Raw genomic sequence first — 19,020 nt, 5'->3', positions numbered from 1 at the left:
GCTGTAAAAAAAATTGATAAATTTTAAGTTTTATTATATTGAAATATTAATTTTTTTTAAGAACAAGTAAAAACAAAATTTAGCAGATTGTTATTTACTATTGGTTGTATTAGAGTATTTCTTAAAAGTTATGCGGAAAGATTCTAATTACAAGGACGTAATGTATGTGACCCAGTATACTCGCGTTTAAAGAGTCATGGTCGTTCTTTGTAACTCGATACATGAAGAATGATGACAAATACTTTCTTGCATTTAATAGAGGAAATAAGAAAACAATTATAGAATTTAGATCACACCCTTTTTTTAGAAACCAAAAAAAAAGTTTAAATTAAAAATTGCAAAATCACTTTTTATTTCAATTTTTATAGGTATTTATACTGTTCTCTAAATTTAAGTTAGTTAAAAATAATTAATTTGATAGTAAAAAATCAGTCACCAATTCAAACATATTATGTAAATAAATTTTTAAAAAAATATGAAGTTAATAGAAATATTTTTATAGGTATTTATACTGTTCTCTAAATTTAAGTTAGTTAAAAATAATTAATTTGATAGTAAAAAATCAATTCGACTGAAAATATGTAATTAAATTTGTTAAAGAATTTCATTAGAAACTTTTTAACAAATAGAATTTTCAAAGTATTTTAATTTAATAATTGATTAATAATTGAATATTATAAAGAGTTAAATTCTAATGTACTCATGTTTCTTATTGCGAAGATTAATAATTAAAATTTTTATTAGTTAATTTAAAAATATATGTATACATACCCGTGTGGAAAAAGCCCCCATGAAGCCCACACGACGCGAGGGCCCCCGGCGGGGGCCGACGAGGGCTGATCCATGTGGGCAAATCCATGAGGGCCACGCCGAGGGCCCGCATGGATCGCCCACATCATTCACTAGCAAAAATTTCTAAGTCCAAACAAAAAATTTTTTTTTACAACAAAAAATTAATGTTTACAATCATTTTAAACAATAAAAAACGCGTTTTTAACAGAAATGTTTTGACATTTTTTTGAAAATATTGAACTTACATGAGGGCAAATCCTTGAGGGCCCACGCGAGGGGCCCGCATGGGTCGCCCACATCATTTACTAGCAAAAATTTCTAAGTCCAAAAAAAACAATTTTTTTTACAACAAAAAATTAATGTTTATAATGATTTTAAACAATGAGAAACACGTTTTTAACAAATATTTAATGTTACTTTTAAAAAAATATAACACTCACATGAGGGCGAATCCTTGAGGGCCCACGTGAGGGGCCTGCATGGATCGTCCACATCATTGACTTGCAAAAATTTCTAAGTCCAAACAAAAAATATTTTTTTACATAACAAAAATTAATGTTTATAATGATTTTAAACAATGAAAAACATGTTTTTTGGTATGGTGTATTAGTGTCAATAATGTTTTATTGAATCATCAAAAGCAAGTCAGCTAGTCACCTACTATAAAGAAATAAATTTCAAGTAGGTCCCTTAGCACAGTGGTAAAGTGTTTGTCTGATAGTCCGTAGGTCGTAGGTTCTATTCCTGAGTGCGTCAGATTTTTTTTTTTGGTCACGATTTAATTAAAAAAAGTAAAAATCGTTAAGTAACAATGTTATTTATTAATAATTGAACTTGCTTGTTATTAATAAATAATGAATTTATTAACTTAATTTTGAAAAATAAAGTCGAGGGTAAGTCGAGGGCAAAGATGAGGGCAAACGCGAGGGCCACGCCGGGGGCCGACGAGGGCGCCCGCGTGGATCGCCCATGCGGGCGCCCTCATCGATCAGCATGTCGTTTCCATGAAGGGCCTCGCCTGGATCACCCACGTGGGCCCCTCATGGATGTGGGTGATCCATGCGGGCCCCCGGCGTGGGCCGACACCACTTTTCCACACGGGTACTTAAAATTGTTTAATAAAATTGAACTTTCGCAAATTTTTTTTTTAATTCTGAAAAATAAGATTGTTGTAATTTTTTAATTCTATTGTTTCAAGATAATTGAATTTTTCTAAACAAATAATTGAAATTTTTTTAAATTATTGAAATTGGTTTACATTTTTTGAAAAATAATTGAATTCTTTTAAAGAATTTTATTTAAATTTTTCGAAAATAATCAAGGGAAGTTAGTGACCGTAATTATAATTTAATTTTTAAAATTTAAAGTCCCTCTTACAGTTTTAAATCAATTTTTTGCTTCTAAAAATATTATTAAACTTCTCTTAATTTTTTATAATTTTAAATTTCTGATTAAATGTTTATTACTTATTAAGTAAATAATTAATTATTAATGATTATTATTTTCAAAAATTTTAATAAAATTCCTCACAAGAATTAAATTATTTTCATAAATAATAGCATTCTTTGGAAGGATTCAATTGTTTTTATAAATAGTGAAATTTTTTTGCAGAAATTCAATTATTATCAATATAATTTTAATAAAATTAAAAAATCAAATTTTCAATTATAAATCATAAAGAGACAAGATTATTTTTGAAAAATTAAAAAAATTTAAAGATTTATTTATTTTCGAAATCAAATTTAAATTTAAATTTAAATTTGATGAGAAAAAAACCGGGAAAAAATTTGGACATAACCGGGAAAATCCGGGAAATAACCGGGAATTTTGTTGAACGAAAATACTAGACACCCTGTTATAATTAGAAATTTTAATGGTCTTAGATTTTTTAAAAATTTTAATAATTCAAAATCTTCTAAAATTAGTTAAATTTTTTAACAAATAATTAATTAATTAATTAATTATTAAAAATAATGGATTTATAAAAGAATTTTAGTTAAAAACACTAAAAAAATTAAATTTTGAAGAAGTTACAAATTATTGCAGAAATTCAATTACTTTTAAAAGTAGTAAAATTCTTCACAGTAATTTAATTCAATTATAGAAAAATATTTCTTATTTTGCGAAATGTACAAAAAGGAAATAAATGTTTCTTAAATCTTGTTTATATAAAATTAACATTTTATTTTATTTTGATATTTCTTTTATCTTGTTCTTCAGTTCCCTGTAACAATTTAGTTTATTACTTTTTTTGCGGTACAATTTTGTACTTAAATTTATTATTATAATATCAAAATAAAATGTTAATTTTATATAAACATAAGATTTAAGAAACATTTATTTCCTTTTTGTACATTTCGCGAAATAAGAAATATTTTTCTATTTGAATTGAATTCCTGTAAAGAATTTCACTACTTTTAAAAGTAATTGAATTTCAGGCTTCGCACTCAATTATGAGTTTAAAAAAGTAGGAAAATGTTTGTGTAGAATTTTATTAAAATTTTTAAAAATAATTGAATTGTAGAAAACAATTTAATTATTTATAAAGATAATTGAAATTTCGAGGAGAATTTCTAAAAAAATTTTAAACATAATTGAATTTCTGCGAATAATTTTATTACTTTTGATAATAATTGAATTGTTTTTGCTTCCTTGTGAGGATGCTTTGTAGTCGTTTAATTTACAAAATTTTTAAAAATCCTTTCAACAAATTTTCTTCTATATAGGACTATGTTATATAAGACCCTGAACAATTGTCCGGATGTATGTATGTATGTGTGTGTATGTGTGTGTGTGTGTGTGGATTCTGATTTTTGTGAACACGATAACTCGAAAAGGTTTTAACGAATTTGGCTAAAATTTACCAGGTATATTTATCATAAAAATATCTCGAAATGAATTGATAGACTTTAAAAAATTCTCAGAAAAAAATTTTTTTTTGACTTTTTTCTAAAAAAAATTTTTTTAAGTTGGTTATTGAAGTTAATCTATAATAAAATCTTATTCTTTGCATCAAGACGAATCGATTGGTATATAAAAAGTTTAAATTGTATGAAAATTTACAGAGTTAATCACAATTAAAGCTGAAAAATTCGCATTTTTATCAAAAAATGAGTTCTTTCCGCAAAATTATGTTACCGTATAAGAAAATCTTACTAATTTATTTCTAAAATCTTATTCTTTGCACCAAGACGGATCGATTGGTATATATAAATTAAAATACTTTGAAAATTCTATTTGTTAAAAAGTTTCTAATGAAATTCTTTATCAAATTTAATTACATATTTTCAGTCGAATTGATTTTTTACTATCAAATTAATTATTTTTAACTAACTTAAATTTAGAGAACAGTATAAATACCTATAAAAATATTTCTATTAACTTCATATTTTTTTAAAAATTTATTTACATAATATGTTTGAATTGGTGACTGATTTTTTACTATCAAATTAATTATTTTTAACTAACTTAAATTTAGAGAACAGTATAAATACCTATAAAAATTGAAATAAAAAGTGATTTTTTAAAAACAAATTAAAATAATAAAACTTTTTAATTTTGGTAAAAAGATTCCCTGTTTGGTATAAAATTCCCGGCTAATTCCTGGTTTTTCCCGGTCAAATAAAATTCCCGGTTTTCCCGGTTAGTAGACACCCTGTAATTAATTAATTAAATTCATTCAACATTGAAATTTTATTAAATTTCAAATTGAATCCAATTAAAGTTCATTTATTTATAAAAATTGTTAACGTAACTCTTTTAAAGACTCGGAGTGATCGATTTCCTCATGTTTTATAACAATTTTTTTAACCCGGCGAGTATGTGGCGGGAAACTGTTACACCGACTATGTGGTGGGCATGACATGCCCAAAATGTAAAATTGCTTATAAATGTTACATATAGCTATATTAAGTTAATTTCTGGTATTATATTATAAAAAGGCATGTAATAAAATATATTTCCTTAATTATTTATTTATTTATAAAGATAAAATCAACTCTTTGTCATAAGATTTATCATATGATTAAATAAAACAATGAAAACTTAAAACTTTTATAAAATCAAATTTGCACTTTTATAAAGGCAGGACTTTAAATATTAGTGAATAAGGAGCATAATACTGCTTTTTAGAATATATCTCAATTCAGTTGTCATTAATTTAGTAGAAATTAGGAAAAAAAAATTCGCCAAAAATATGCAAAATTGACGTTTACGTCCAAGTAATTTAAAATATAATTTACATAACACTATCACCATACCATCATCTTCTCTTATGAACCCATAACTTCAGCTACTCGAAGTTTCAAAACGTAACAGTGGAAATTTTAGGATTTAAAAGGATTTAAGTAAATGTGGGGCATGACATGCCCAACCACATACTCGCCGGGTTAAAGTTGATTAATGATTAATTTCAAAAAGGTTTGAATTTGAAATTTTTGAAAATCTTATTTCCTATGGAAAAATAATAATAATTAAATATTTAAAAAAGAAAATAAATTATTGTTTTCGAATAATTTTACAATTAAAGATATTCGTAAATAAATTTAACAGAAAATTTTTTTCAATAAAATTTTTTCCTTTATGTTCTAAAAGTTCAAAAATTCTCAGTTTCATTTTCAAATAAATTTTCTAATTGACAAATATAATTTATAAACTTTTTTTTCTTTATTTTTAAAAAACTTTGAATTTTATTAAAAAAATTGAAATTAAGAAATAGAATTGATACAAATTATTTCCTTATGCAAATTGAGAATTTTTTACAAAAATGTTAAGAAAAATTTGAGGATTTATTTTTATGATAATAATTGAATTTTATAATACTATTTTACTATTTAAAAAATAATTGAATTTTTGCGAAGAATTATATTAATATTTTTGAAAATATTAAACAATAATAATTAATTAATTATAGTTTTCTTGCTTTGAGAAATTTCCCAAATTTGTCGTCGTTAGTTTTTAATCAGATTGCACTACAGTTGGCACAACGTTGCGCGCGCATCCAAGTGCCACTCTTGGCACTGGCACTTGCACATACATTGGCACCTATTGGAGACTCAACTTGAGGTATTTTACGCGCCCAACCCTGGTTTCCTGGTTTCCAAAGGCCTAAGCACAACTGAGTTGGGTTCAGGAGACGATTACGGGATATGTAAGATTTACATACATTTTGAGGTTAGGAAGCCCATATCCCGAAGTCGTTTCCCGCACCCGACTCAGTTGTGCTTAGGGCTTTAAGTCCAACGCACAATTGGTTCGCGAACGACATTCGCGAAGCAGTTGTGCTTAGGCCTTTAGTCAATTTCTCTCCTTACGTGCGTAAGGAGCGCCATCTATTTACACACGTAGTAACTCTCTACCAATTTTTATTTGCAGCCTATAATTTTCCATCATATTTTCAACGTTATGTAAGCAATTATTTTTATAACTTTAATATTGTTAAGCACCAACAATGTTTAAAAATAAATAAAATGAAAGAAATTTCACTGAAATCGGTGAAATTACACTTTACTTAATCCGATAAGAATGTCACCTCTCATATTTCACAGTAATTTAATGCATTTTATTAATAAAAAACCGGACAAGTGCGAGTAGAACTCGTACTAAAACCTAGGGTTCCGTACCCTCCATAAAAACTTCTAATTTTCTTTCTTATAAAAATAAATATATATCAATTCCAATTCAATTTGAAGTTACTCTGTTTTGAAAATATAAACAAAATCATATTTAATGATTGTATTAATAAAAAAACAAATTTAATTTTTAAATATTTTTTTAAAAGATTATTTTTAAAAAATAGTGAATTAATAATGATTACTAAATATAAAACTAAATCAAATAAATTTTCTGTTATTGAAATTAAATAAATTATTTTGAACAAATTAAAACAATTTATTAATATTATGTAATTTTAATTACAAATATAGTAAATAATATAATAACTATATTATTCTTAATAATAATATTAATAATAATTGTATTATTCTTAATTATAAAAATACTTTCATTTGCTTCAATAATAATAATAATAACGAAAATAATTTCTTCTGCAAATTATTAATAATCAACACTCGCTTCATTGAACAGCTATAAAAAATATTTGATTAATTAAATTCAATTTGAATTTAAAAATTTACATTTGTAAATTAATTAATATATAAATATTATATTTCGAATTTAATAAATTTTTTATTAATCTCAAAACAAATTTTTGATAAATATATAAAATTAATTTTTTTTATATTTAATTTATATTATTTATTTTATATAAAATACCCTTCTAAATTATTGCCTGCCTAATCGCCATTGTGGATAATTTTCAAATGATGGATGCATTGCACGTGGTGCATTCATTCCAAAATATTCTTCACGTGGCATATATTCATATTGTGTACGAGGTGCATATACTTCTTGTGGAATGTACTGTGCACGAGATGCGTAATGTTCCGGCAGGTTATACTGTACACGAGGTGCGTAAGCTTCGCGCGGAGTGTACTGAGCTCGAGATGCGTATTCTTCCGGCAGGTTATAAACACGAGGTGCGTTTTCTACCCGTACAGGAGGTACGTACAATTCAGGTCGGGTGTACGGTGCAGACGGTACATACAGTTCACGTGGGGTATACTGTAGATGAGATACGTAAAATTCACGTGGGGTGTACTGTGCACGTAAATTGTTCATTCTTTGAAATTCCCTGAAATGGAAAACAATTACATTTAAAAAAATTATATTATTTAAATACTGATTAATCACTACATTTTAATTTTTTTTTATTTTTATTAGAATTATTATTAATTTATTAATCTTAAATTATTTAAATAATTTTAATTAATAATTAAAATTATTTGAAAGTTTATTCAGTTAAATTATATTAATTTTTTTAATCTAAATAAAAAAATTTTCTTTTGATTAATTAAATTTATTAAAGTAAAATTATATTATTTATCATCATTTTTTTAAATATAAATAAGGTTATAATTATAACCTTTTATTATTTGTTAAAATTAAGTTTTAATATAAATTAAAAATCTTATAACATTTTTATTGAAACCATTTTCTATAAAATATTTAAGTTTATTTTTATTATTTAATTATTTCATTATTTAAAAAATGTAATTGAATTATAATTATTAAAATTATTTTATCTTTATATAATTTATTATTTTTTTTAATATTTGTTAATAAAATAATTGTGAAAATTAATAATGAGTGTAATTAGTAATTAAAAATTATAAGAAATTAAAATATATTTTTTAATATAACAAATAATAATTAAACTTTGTAAATATTGTACAGAAGAAAAACAGGAGACAGTGGAATCTTCAACAGAAAATATTTAAGAGGGTATTTTTTCAATTTTTAAAAATTTTAATTAAACATTTAAAAAAAATTATATTATTTAAATATTAATTAATCACTACATTATAATTTTTATTTGTTATTAATTATTTTTTTATTTTTATTAGAATTATTATTAATTTATTAATCTTAAATTATTTAAATAATGAATATTCATTTTTAATTTAATTATTTATATGATTAGAAAACTTGCAAAAATTAAAAAAAAATAAATAATATTAATAATAAATTTAAGAAATTAATATTTATTTGACAATGATAATATAATGAAATTATACCTTCTAATTTCCTTCTGTTTCAATCTTCTTTTCAAATTTTTTTCTGCATTTTTCCCTTTTTCCTTTTCTTCATTTTTTTTATCATTTTTTTTGAAAATATTTAAAAATCCAAAAACTAAAAATCGAAATTTATTGTATTAAAGATTATATCAATTATATTTTTGTTAATAAATAATTTTTTTATATTATTATTTACCCATTTTTTATACGCTCTCTTCAAAAAAATTATTAACGCTCTTACAATCTGATTATGACGTGACGTTTCATAAACACAATCAATTGACAATCGATTGCATTTCTTTTATTACTTTATTTTTATTATGTATATATAATACATATTAATTTTAATAAAACTTTTTTTTTATTTTTAAAATTAGATACCTTTTTAAATGTATTTGAACTTAATAATTTTTATTAAATTTTAATTAATTAATAATTTTTTTAAATAAATATTTTAAAAAATTTTTATTTAAAGTAGGATATTTTTATATTTTTATTATTTATTTTTATTAAATTAAAAATAAACTAAAATGTTTTATAATAAAAAATTTTACAAATATATTTTTTACTTTTATTAAATTAAAAGTAAACTTAAATATTTTATAAAAAATGATTATAATTAAAATGTTATAAAATTTTTAATTTTTATTAAAATTAAATTAAAATTTTCAGGTCTTACCGAATAATTTTTTAGTTTTATTAAATTGAAAAAATTTAAATATTATACAGAAAATGTTTATAAAAAATGATAATAGTAAATATAATATATTAATATAAATTTTTTTAAATTAATAAATTAAAATACATATTTAAAAAAATAAAAATTATTTATTAAAGATTATTTTTTATTGTACAAAATCCCACTTGTCCGATGTGACGTAGTAAACACATTTATGATTTTTATTTTTTACGTAATTAAAGTTTATATTTTATTAACAGTTTATAACTTCACATTGTTTTCCTTTTCAAACTGCTCGATTATGCTCAAAAATTCTTCGTCTGACTCTGTCAAATCTAAATTATAGCAAACGTTTAATTGAATTAATAAAATAAAAAAAAATTGAATTAATTAATTAATTCTTAATTATTAATTAAAAACCTAATTTTTTCAATTAAAAAATTTCTACAAAAATTAAATAATTAATAAAAAAAATTATATAATATAAACAAATTAAATAGTAATTTATGCAATTATTTTATTAATTAACAAAAAAATAAATTAATTTTTTTAAATGTTTAATTAAAATTTTTAAAAATTGAAAAAATACCCTCTTCAATATTTTCTGATGAAGATTCCACTGTCTCCTGTTTTTCTTCTGTACAATATTTACAAAATTTAATTATTATTTGTTATATTAAAAAATATATTTTAATTTCTTATAATTTTTAATTACTAATTACTCATTATTAATTTTCACAATTATCTTATTAACAAATATATGAAAAAATAATAAATTATATAAAGATAAACTAATTTTAATAATTTTAATTCAATTACATTCTTTAAATAATGAAATAATTAAATAATAAAATAAACTTAAATATTTTATAGAAAATGGTTATAATAAAAATGTTATAACATTTTTAATTTATATTAAAATTTAATTAAAATCTAATTTTAACAAATAATAAAAGGTTATAATTATAACCTTATTTATATTTAAAAAAATGATGGTAAATAATATAATTTTACTTTAATAAATTTAATTAATCAAAAGAAAATTTTTTTATTTACATTAAAAAAATTAATATAATTTAACTAAATAAACTTTCAAATAATTATAATTATTAATTAAAAACTTAATTCTTTCAATTAAAAAAATTCCTACAAAATTTAAATAATTAATAAAAAGATTATATAATATAACAAAATTCAAGAGTAATTTATGCAATTATTTTATTAATTAACAAAAAAATAAATTAATTTTTTTTATAAATGTTTAATTAAAATTTTTAAAAATTGAAAAAATACCCTTTTCAATATTTTGTGTTGAAGATTCCACTTTCTCCTGTTTTTCTTCTGTAGAATATTTACAAAGTTTAATTATTATATTTTATATTAAAAAATATATTTTAATTTATTATCATTTTAAATTACTAATTACTCATTATTAATTTTCAGAATTATTTTATTAACAAATTTTTAAAATTAGAATTCAATTACATTCTTTAAATAATGAAATAATTAAATAATAATAAAATAAACTTAAATATTTTATAGAAAATGGTTATAATAAAAAGATTATAACATTTTTAATTTTTATTATAAAATTAAAATAAAATTTAATTGTAACAAATAATAAAAGGTTATAATTATAACCTTATTTTTATTTAAAAAAAATGATGATAAACATAATTTTACTTTAATAAATTTCATTAATCAAAAGAAAATTTTTTTATTTACATTTAAAAAATTAATATAATTTAACTGAATAAACTTTAAATAATAAATAAATACCAGTCTTTATTTTTTTCTTCTCTTGATTGCTTGAATCTTCTTCGTTTTTCCCTATTTAAAAAATTTTCTTTGAAAATTATATTATTTAAATACTTTATAGTTCTTGTTTTTAATTTTTTACTCACGTTTCTCATTATCCATTTTTTAAATTTAAAATTTAATTTTAATTATTAAATATTTTGAATAAATTAAATATTTTGAAAGATAAGATTTTTTTATGTGGTTGTATTCAAGTTCAATCATTATTTATTCTTTTTTTTTACTTATATATTATTGTAACTTCACGTTATAAATAATATTCAACTGTTGTCTATTAATCGCTCATTATTTCAAACTTTTAATTATAAATTAAACTTGTTCTATAATATTAATATATATAATTAAACTGTAACAAAACCATACATTATTTTAAACTATTAAAAATTATTTTTTAATTAAAAAACTTAAAATTTAAATATAAATTGATAATAAAAAAATTGATAAAGTAATAAATAAAAATAAATAAAATAATGATTTGAAATTAAAATAAAAAATATATTTTGTATTATAAGAAATATTTAATAAAAATAAAAATTTAAATTTAAAAATGAATAATGAGAAACGTAAGTAAAAAATTAAAAACAAAATTTTGAATTGGTTAAATTTATTCTTAAAACAATTTCATTATTTTTAAAATGTTACTAAAAATGGTCAAAATTCAATATTTTATATAAATGTTATTAAATATTTAATAAAACTTTGATACTTTACTCGATTCAATAAATTTATTTACATTTCATTTTATACAGAAACAGCATATGTCTGTTAGTAGAATATAATACAAAAAAAAAATTAAAAAAAAATTTTAACATTTACAAGAAAAACAGTTTTCCCTGATTCTTGAACAATTTCGAATTATTGACTTATGTTGCTTCTTCACATTAGAATAATAAATAAATATGGCTCGGCATTACATTTTCACTCTTGACATTGTATGTGTATTCGAGTTTGGGTATTCCAATTAAGTCCAGTAATTAGTCTAATAAATTTTTCTAAAAATTTAAAAAATTATTATTTTAGTTAGTGATACGTGATAATTAAATTACCATTCATTGGTATTTAGCCAATTTCATTGAAATTTAAATTATGCCAGAATAATAATAATACATTAATTTTATTTGTCAGATTTTAATAATATATTTATTAAAATTTTAATAAAAATGTTTCAATGACATTGTTACCAAGATACACCACGTGGAGGTAACCAATGCTGTATCTCAAAAAAAAAATTTTTAAATTAACGTAAGTTAGTTATCGTAAATCTGTAGTGATGATAACGCAATAAATTATGATCTCTCTTTTATATTTTTAAAACAAAACATTTTTATTTAAGACCGTTAATTTTCACGCTTAAGTTTATCTGATTTAACTTTCAACCCATCGGAGGTTAAAAATTTTATCAATTTTTTTAAGTTATGTTTGATTAAATTTTTTTTTAAATTTGAATTTATTTATTGCAAATCTATAGCGATGATTCGAAATTTGTTTAGTAATAACAAAATAAATTAAGATCTCCCTTTTATATTTCTAAAACAAAAATTTTTATTTAAGACCGTTAATTTTTACGCTTAAATTTATCGGATTTAACTTTCAACCCACCGGAGGTTAGAAGTATCAATTAAAATTTATTAAATTTTTAAGTTATGTTTAACTACATTATTTCCGCAGTACGAACACAATGAATTTTTTTAAATATATCCTTTAAATTTGAGGTAACATAAAATTTATTCATGTCAAACCCAACGTTGATTCGACATAATTTAATAATTAATTAATTTTATTAAATATTTTTATTTTTAATCAATCTTTATACCAAATCGAATCCATAATTGTTTATGATGACTAAAAAAGCTTTCTACTGTACCAGCTTCAATAAATTCTAAATTAGAAAATATATTGTCTATACTTGTACATTGTTTTGTTGTATATTCCATATTAAGTTTAGAATGTAAACCATATTTAATAAAATACTTAGAGATTTCATTATTTTGGTTTTTAGAAAAGTCTACATTAAAATCACCTACTAAAATAATGGGAGGAAGTGATATATTCTTTTGTACATTTTTGAAAATAACTTCATCAATACACGCAAGAGCAGTTTTAATTATACACTTTGGCGATCGGTATACACTTATTAATCGAACTCCTGCCAATCGCATTTCTACACATTCACAGTGTCCACCAACTGGACTAAGCTTTACATTTTTCTTAAAGTCATAATTTTCATTATTTTTATTCAAAAACGATTTCAAAAATATAACTGATCCCCATCCAGGATTCGGTTTTGTTTCTATAGGTCCATCTATTCTGACCGTCTGATAAAAATCTCTAATATTAAAATCATTTTTCCTACAACTCCACGTTTCCACGAAAACAAGGACATGAGAAGCTTTAACAATTGGATCTATTTCAATATCAATTATATGTCTATTAAGCGATTGTACATTATGAAAAATAATTTGAAACTCATGGTTGGGTACGTTGCACAAAAAACTAAATATTGGTACAAGCTGACAATTTGATTCAAGCCTCTTTAGTTCCATAACTACTGGATTATCATCTTTTGGTGGAGAAGGAGCTTTAAATGTTTCTTTATTTTTTAAAATAATAAACAAGCCAGATGCCGTAGTTGCTCTTGAACATGCTACATATAACATAGAGCGACGAATATTTTGATTAATGTGTACTACAACTTTTTCCATAGTTGCTCCTTGGCTCTTATGAATAGTTATTCCTTCTGCAGGTACTATACAAAATTGTGTTCGTTTTACAATTAGATTTGATGATTTCCATTTCTTTATAGTGTATGTAATTGATTCAAGTGGTGTCCATTGATTATGAATAAAATATAGATTACGCCTATTTGAAGTTTTAAAATTACTTCTTGCTGATCTTCCAATACTTGCATCATTGAAATCCATCCACAATCTTAAAGGTCGTTTTTCTCCATTATCTTTATTTATACCAAATTCAATAGCTTTTAAAATACCTGTAGTACCATTAACTAGACCATCTGTTGTATTTAGGTTTACAGTAATCATAAAGCGTGCTTCAATTTTGATATACAGTGATTTTGGAAGACCATAAGTTTGCGTAGTTGGAAGCGTTTTAACTAATTTTAATGCTTTTCGTTTTGCTATATCATTTATTGCCCCAGACGCAATGTCAATAGCCTTCACTACTGCACCTTCTGTTTCCATTGTAGATAAAATTTTACTATTATAATCATCTACTTCTTTGTTTGTTGCAAATAAATGTATTGCACCATTTGATTCTTGTGGTAGTAAATCTAATGTATAACAACGAGATTGTAGAAGAGCAATATCATATGAAGTCATTATACCAGAAGCCATATTGTTCAATGCAGTAGCAAAATTTAAATCATCTTTCTGTCGCATTATCTTTGTCATTTTAAATATTTTAAATGATTCCCAAAGAGGAGCACCAGCCAATAATGCCATTGGATTCGTACTTATGTTCGGTTGAAAAACCCAATTATCACCAACGGGTGACAACTGTCTAAAATCTCCTACTGCAATTATTGATATACCAGCGAAAGGAACATTAGTATGAAATATTTGTTGCAACCTTCTGTTAATTTGATTAAATGTACGACTGCCAAGCATAGAAATTTCATCTAAAATAATTAATTTCACTGACATTAATTTGCATGCAAAAGTGTTAGCTGTTGAAGCTGACAATTCAGGCATAGTATATCCGCATTGTGATATAGGTAGCCCAAAAACACTGTGCACGGTTTGTCCCCCAATTCCAAAGGCCGCTTTCCCAGTAAAGGCAGACAAAATTATCTTAATATCATCTGGATTTGAACTTGGAATTCTATTAAAATGATATACAAGAAGATACTGGTACAATGCTTTTATTAACAAACTTTTACCTACGCCAGCACCGCCATTTATAAACAAATACAAAGGTGAAGTGTCAACATTTTTATTTGAAAAATAATTTCCAACATGTAAAATAAAATTACGTTGATCAGAATTGAGAATACGAATCAAAGAAAGTACTTCTTCTTGATTTAAGACAGATGGTTGAGTAATACTAATTTCATCAACTGCTGTTGATGAAACACTGTCTGGTAAAATATCTAGAAAATTACAGTCATTTTCATTATTCTCTTCCTCATTTTCATATTCGAAACCTTCTAGTGGATCACTATAAGAAGGAATGTCTTCGTCGTTAATTGATTGATCTGCAGTTACATCATTAACTGCATTTAATAGCCTATCGAATACATCATCTTCTCCTAACTTATTAAATTTTTTACTTTCAGTACGAATACTATCAATCAAGTTACAAAATTTATCTTTAATATTAATTTCTGTATTAAGCAGATCTGCGTTCTCATTCCTCCAAGGAACGTACAACATTAATTGTTCTCTATAAAAATTTTCTGGATCTGATTGTACATTATATCTACAAAAACGAATTATTTTCATTTTTTTACGACGTTTTATATAGCCATCATCATTTAAAAGCTTAATCCATGAATCTGATTTTGTTTCACAATTATCATTATCAGAGCTACCTTCTGCTACTTCTTGATTTTCTTGATTATTTGATTTACTACCTATAATCTTTTTTGAATACGTATAATAAGAAGCAAAATGTGCAAAAGACATATCTTCAAAAATACTTTCTTTTGGACGATTAATATAATGATCGATTATATTTTTTTCAAATACATCTGTTGACGAAGAATCTAAATTTTCTAAAACTTTACGACTTTTAAGTATATGTACTCGCTTTGAAGGATGAGAAGTATTTAAAAATATGTCAGTTTCACTACTTTTTGACATAGGTATACCAGAAAGACAATATATAGCCTCTTGTGCAGAAATTTCTGATGAATTTAAAAATACTTTACAAACAGCTTTTAATGACCCTATTATTCCCTTATTTCCTTGTTTAGCTTCTTCAATAGCTGTTCTTAACAAAGTAGACATACCGCGATCTGCTTTGTTAATATAATCTACAATATATTTTGAACATGCGAACGGATCTAAAATAAATTGTATATCCATGTTAGACTGTTGTAATTCTAAAATTTTTTTTGAATATGCATTAATATATATATCTATTGGAGAACGTTTTAGAAAAACTTTTGGACGCTGTAGTGTACCTCTTACGGCCTTTATGTAATCGTTCAAATTAAGGTTAATATATGTCAAGTATTCTTCAAATGTTTTTACATTTTGCGGAATTTCTTCAAGTTGTTTTGAGAGGTTTTTTCCAATTTCTTTCCATTTTTCTACTGCATCTTCCTCTTTATCTAGCTCCAATAGTAGACGTGTTTTTTCCATTGGAAAGAATGGAATACCAAATCTACATAAACGATTTGATTTTGGACGACATGTGTGTGTATGTTTGTGTTTTTGTAATTCTAACAGTGAATCTAAAATATTTTCACTACTACAAGATATAATTTTATCAATAAATGAAGTCACTTTACTTATAGACGTTTTATCACCTGGTTTAAAAACTGGTGCGTCTTTTAACCATAGCATCATATGTGCATGTGGTGAACCACGATGTTGAAACTCTATTCTATAATAAAAATGTTCTATTTTATGTTCACAAAAAGGACCAACAGGACTATCCCATGTTTTCCTCAATTCTTTGAAACGGTTTTCAAAAAATGATACGCAAATAAAGGGATCAGACTGTATAAGACGTGCTTTTTCTTCATATGAAAGATTTTTTGCATCATTTAAAGTAATATTTATTCCGTCAACTATCTTTTTTAATTGTATTATCAATCGAGGCCATTTTGTTTCTGCTGCTGAAACTGTTAGAAATAAAGTTGGTACTCCAAACTGTCTTATCATAGCTAATACTTTTTTTTTCTCTGACTCCCAATGAGCTGGAGAATTTCTTATTCCTTTTAAAACCCTATATCCATCATCATGTTGAATTAGATTTTGCATGAAATTTTCATCTAATAAATTACTAACTAAAATTAAATTCCCATTTGCTGTCTTTTTTCTTAGACAAGTGTTAATGTTACTTGTGATACATAACATTTGCTTCTTTTTTAATGCAGTAAACAAATAATCGATGCGCATTGCTCTACGATCAAATCGAGATATTTCTGATTTAATTATATCTGAGTAACTTAATTTACACAAAAAATTACGCTTTTTACCTCCGTGAATTTTAATAAACGCAAGTTCTTCTAAATTTTCATCAATAGTTAGGGAAATAGGCCTTTTCCCTTCTCCAGGAGCCATAGTAATAGTAACATCCTGTTCATTATCAAGAAGTGTTTCAACGTTTCCTGGATTAACTGGCAATTCTTCTGACTCAATATCTGTTACACAAGTACAATTGTCATCTAAATGCATATTTTCTTCAAAAACGCCTTCTTCGTATTGCCAGGAATCATCATAAGTAATTCCTAGTTCACGAAATAATTCAGTACCAACTAAATATTTTGCAGCTGCACGTACTTTTTCTGGACGAATATTTTCCTTACGTCCATGTTTATAACACATCTTCCTTTTTAGTTCAATTGTAATAACATTGTTCTCTTTAACTTTTCGCGGTAATGCAGATACCATTGCATTTACTTCAACAGGAACGTTGATAACATTACCAACTAAACCGTGTTGGAAACCAATACCATAACCTTTGCGAACTATTTTCAAAAATATATGTCGAGGACATACCAATCTTTCTTCAAGGGGAGTTAAATCATTTAATATTTCCGGTATATCAGAAAACATTAAACCATTACATAAAGCTAGTTTAGGAATTTTATCTGAACATATATCTCTGTAACAAGTGCTACAAAAATATCCACTATCTGATTTTGTTAGATAAAAACATTTATTTATAATTTTCAGAAGAATTTTTTTTTTGTTAATTAACGAATTTTTATTTAACAGTTTTAATGATTTAATACACCATAAACGACCACAACAAACACAAACATGTGTTTGACCATCTAAAATGGAATTAAAAAAATGTTTAGAAACTTTATTCCAATCATTTAAAAAAATATCTTTACTTTTTTGTTTTGATTGATACTTTATATCTTCACAATGATTCTCATTACAATTTGGTTCTACTTGTTGAGATAATTCAAAAGTATCACGAGACTCAATAATTTGAGAAATAATACCAACAGCAGGAATAAATTCATCTTTTAAGGGAAAAAGAGACAAAGTGCCTTTTTGAAGTATATTATTAAACAAATGTGAACGCATTGAGTCAATATCATATCTTATTTCACTAGGATTTTTTCCTAATGCTATAGATGTTGCGTTTGCTATTGCAAATAACCCACATTCAATTGTGTCAATTTGTCTCTGTACAGGAATAAATATCACAGGTGGTTTATAAGGAAATAGCACATCTAAACAGCGAATCACAAATGGAGTCAAATTACTATAGTAACTATCGTAAACTCGTAGTTCTCCATTAATAAAATATATACATAACCAGTGCCCTACTTCATCTGTAGTTTTTAAAACATTCTCACTACCTTCCCGGAATATTATTTGTAAATGTTGTTCATTTGGTAAAATAGGACTTACGTCACATTGAAGATTTGGTTCTATTAATTGAAAAACGTTTACTGGTTTAAAATGAGAATTTCTCTCAAGAATATTATGAAATTCGTTTATACAATCATCTTCTAGATATCTTTCAACATTTAAAACATAAAAAAAATTATTGTGGATTTTTATATCTGAATCATTTAAACGTGAAATTTTAGATTTTGGAGTATGAATTACTTCTAACTGATCATTAACAAAAGTAATTTTTTTTTTAATAGATGACTCCTTTTTTTTGTTTCTATAATGTTGTACTTTATCTCTATTAGCTTTACGGTTTCGATCAATTTTTGTAACACCATAAATATTTTTAGGCCGCCCACGTTGAATGGGTTGCTGTGAGTTGGAAATATTAATAGTAGGGGTAATTACATCTACTGTAATTTTGTCTTGTACATCTGATTTCGACAAAAGGGTCTTTCTTACTTTTTCTCTATGGCGTTGCATTTTCTCTCTGTTAGCTTTTCGTTTTCGCTCTAATTTATTACCACATAAAATATTTTTAGGACGCCCACGT

The sequence above is a fragment of the Leptopilina heterotoma genome, unplaced genomic scaffold (assembly GCF_015476425.1).
Source record: "Leptopilina heterotoma isolate Lh14 unplaced genomic scaffold, ASM1547642v1 Lhet_302, whole genome shotgun sequence".
In the NCBI taxonomy this organism is placed as follows: Eukaryota; Metazoa; Arthropoda; class Insecta; order Hymenoptera; family Figitidae; genus Leptopilina; species Leptopilina heterotoma.
Note: the sequence above shows the minus strand (reverse complement) of the source record.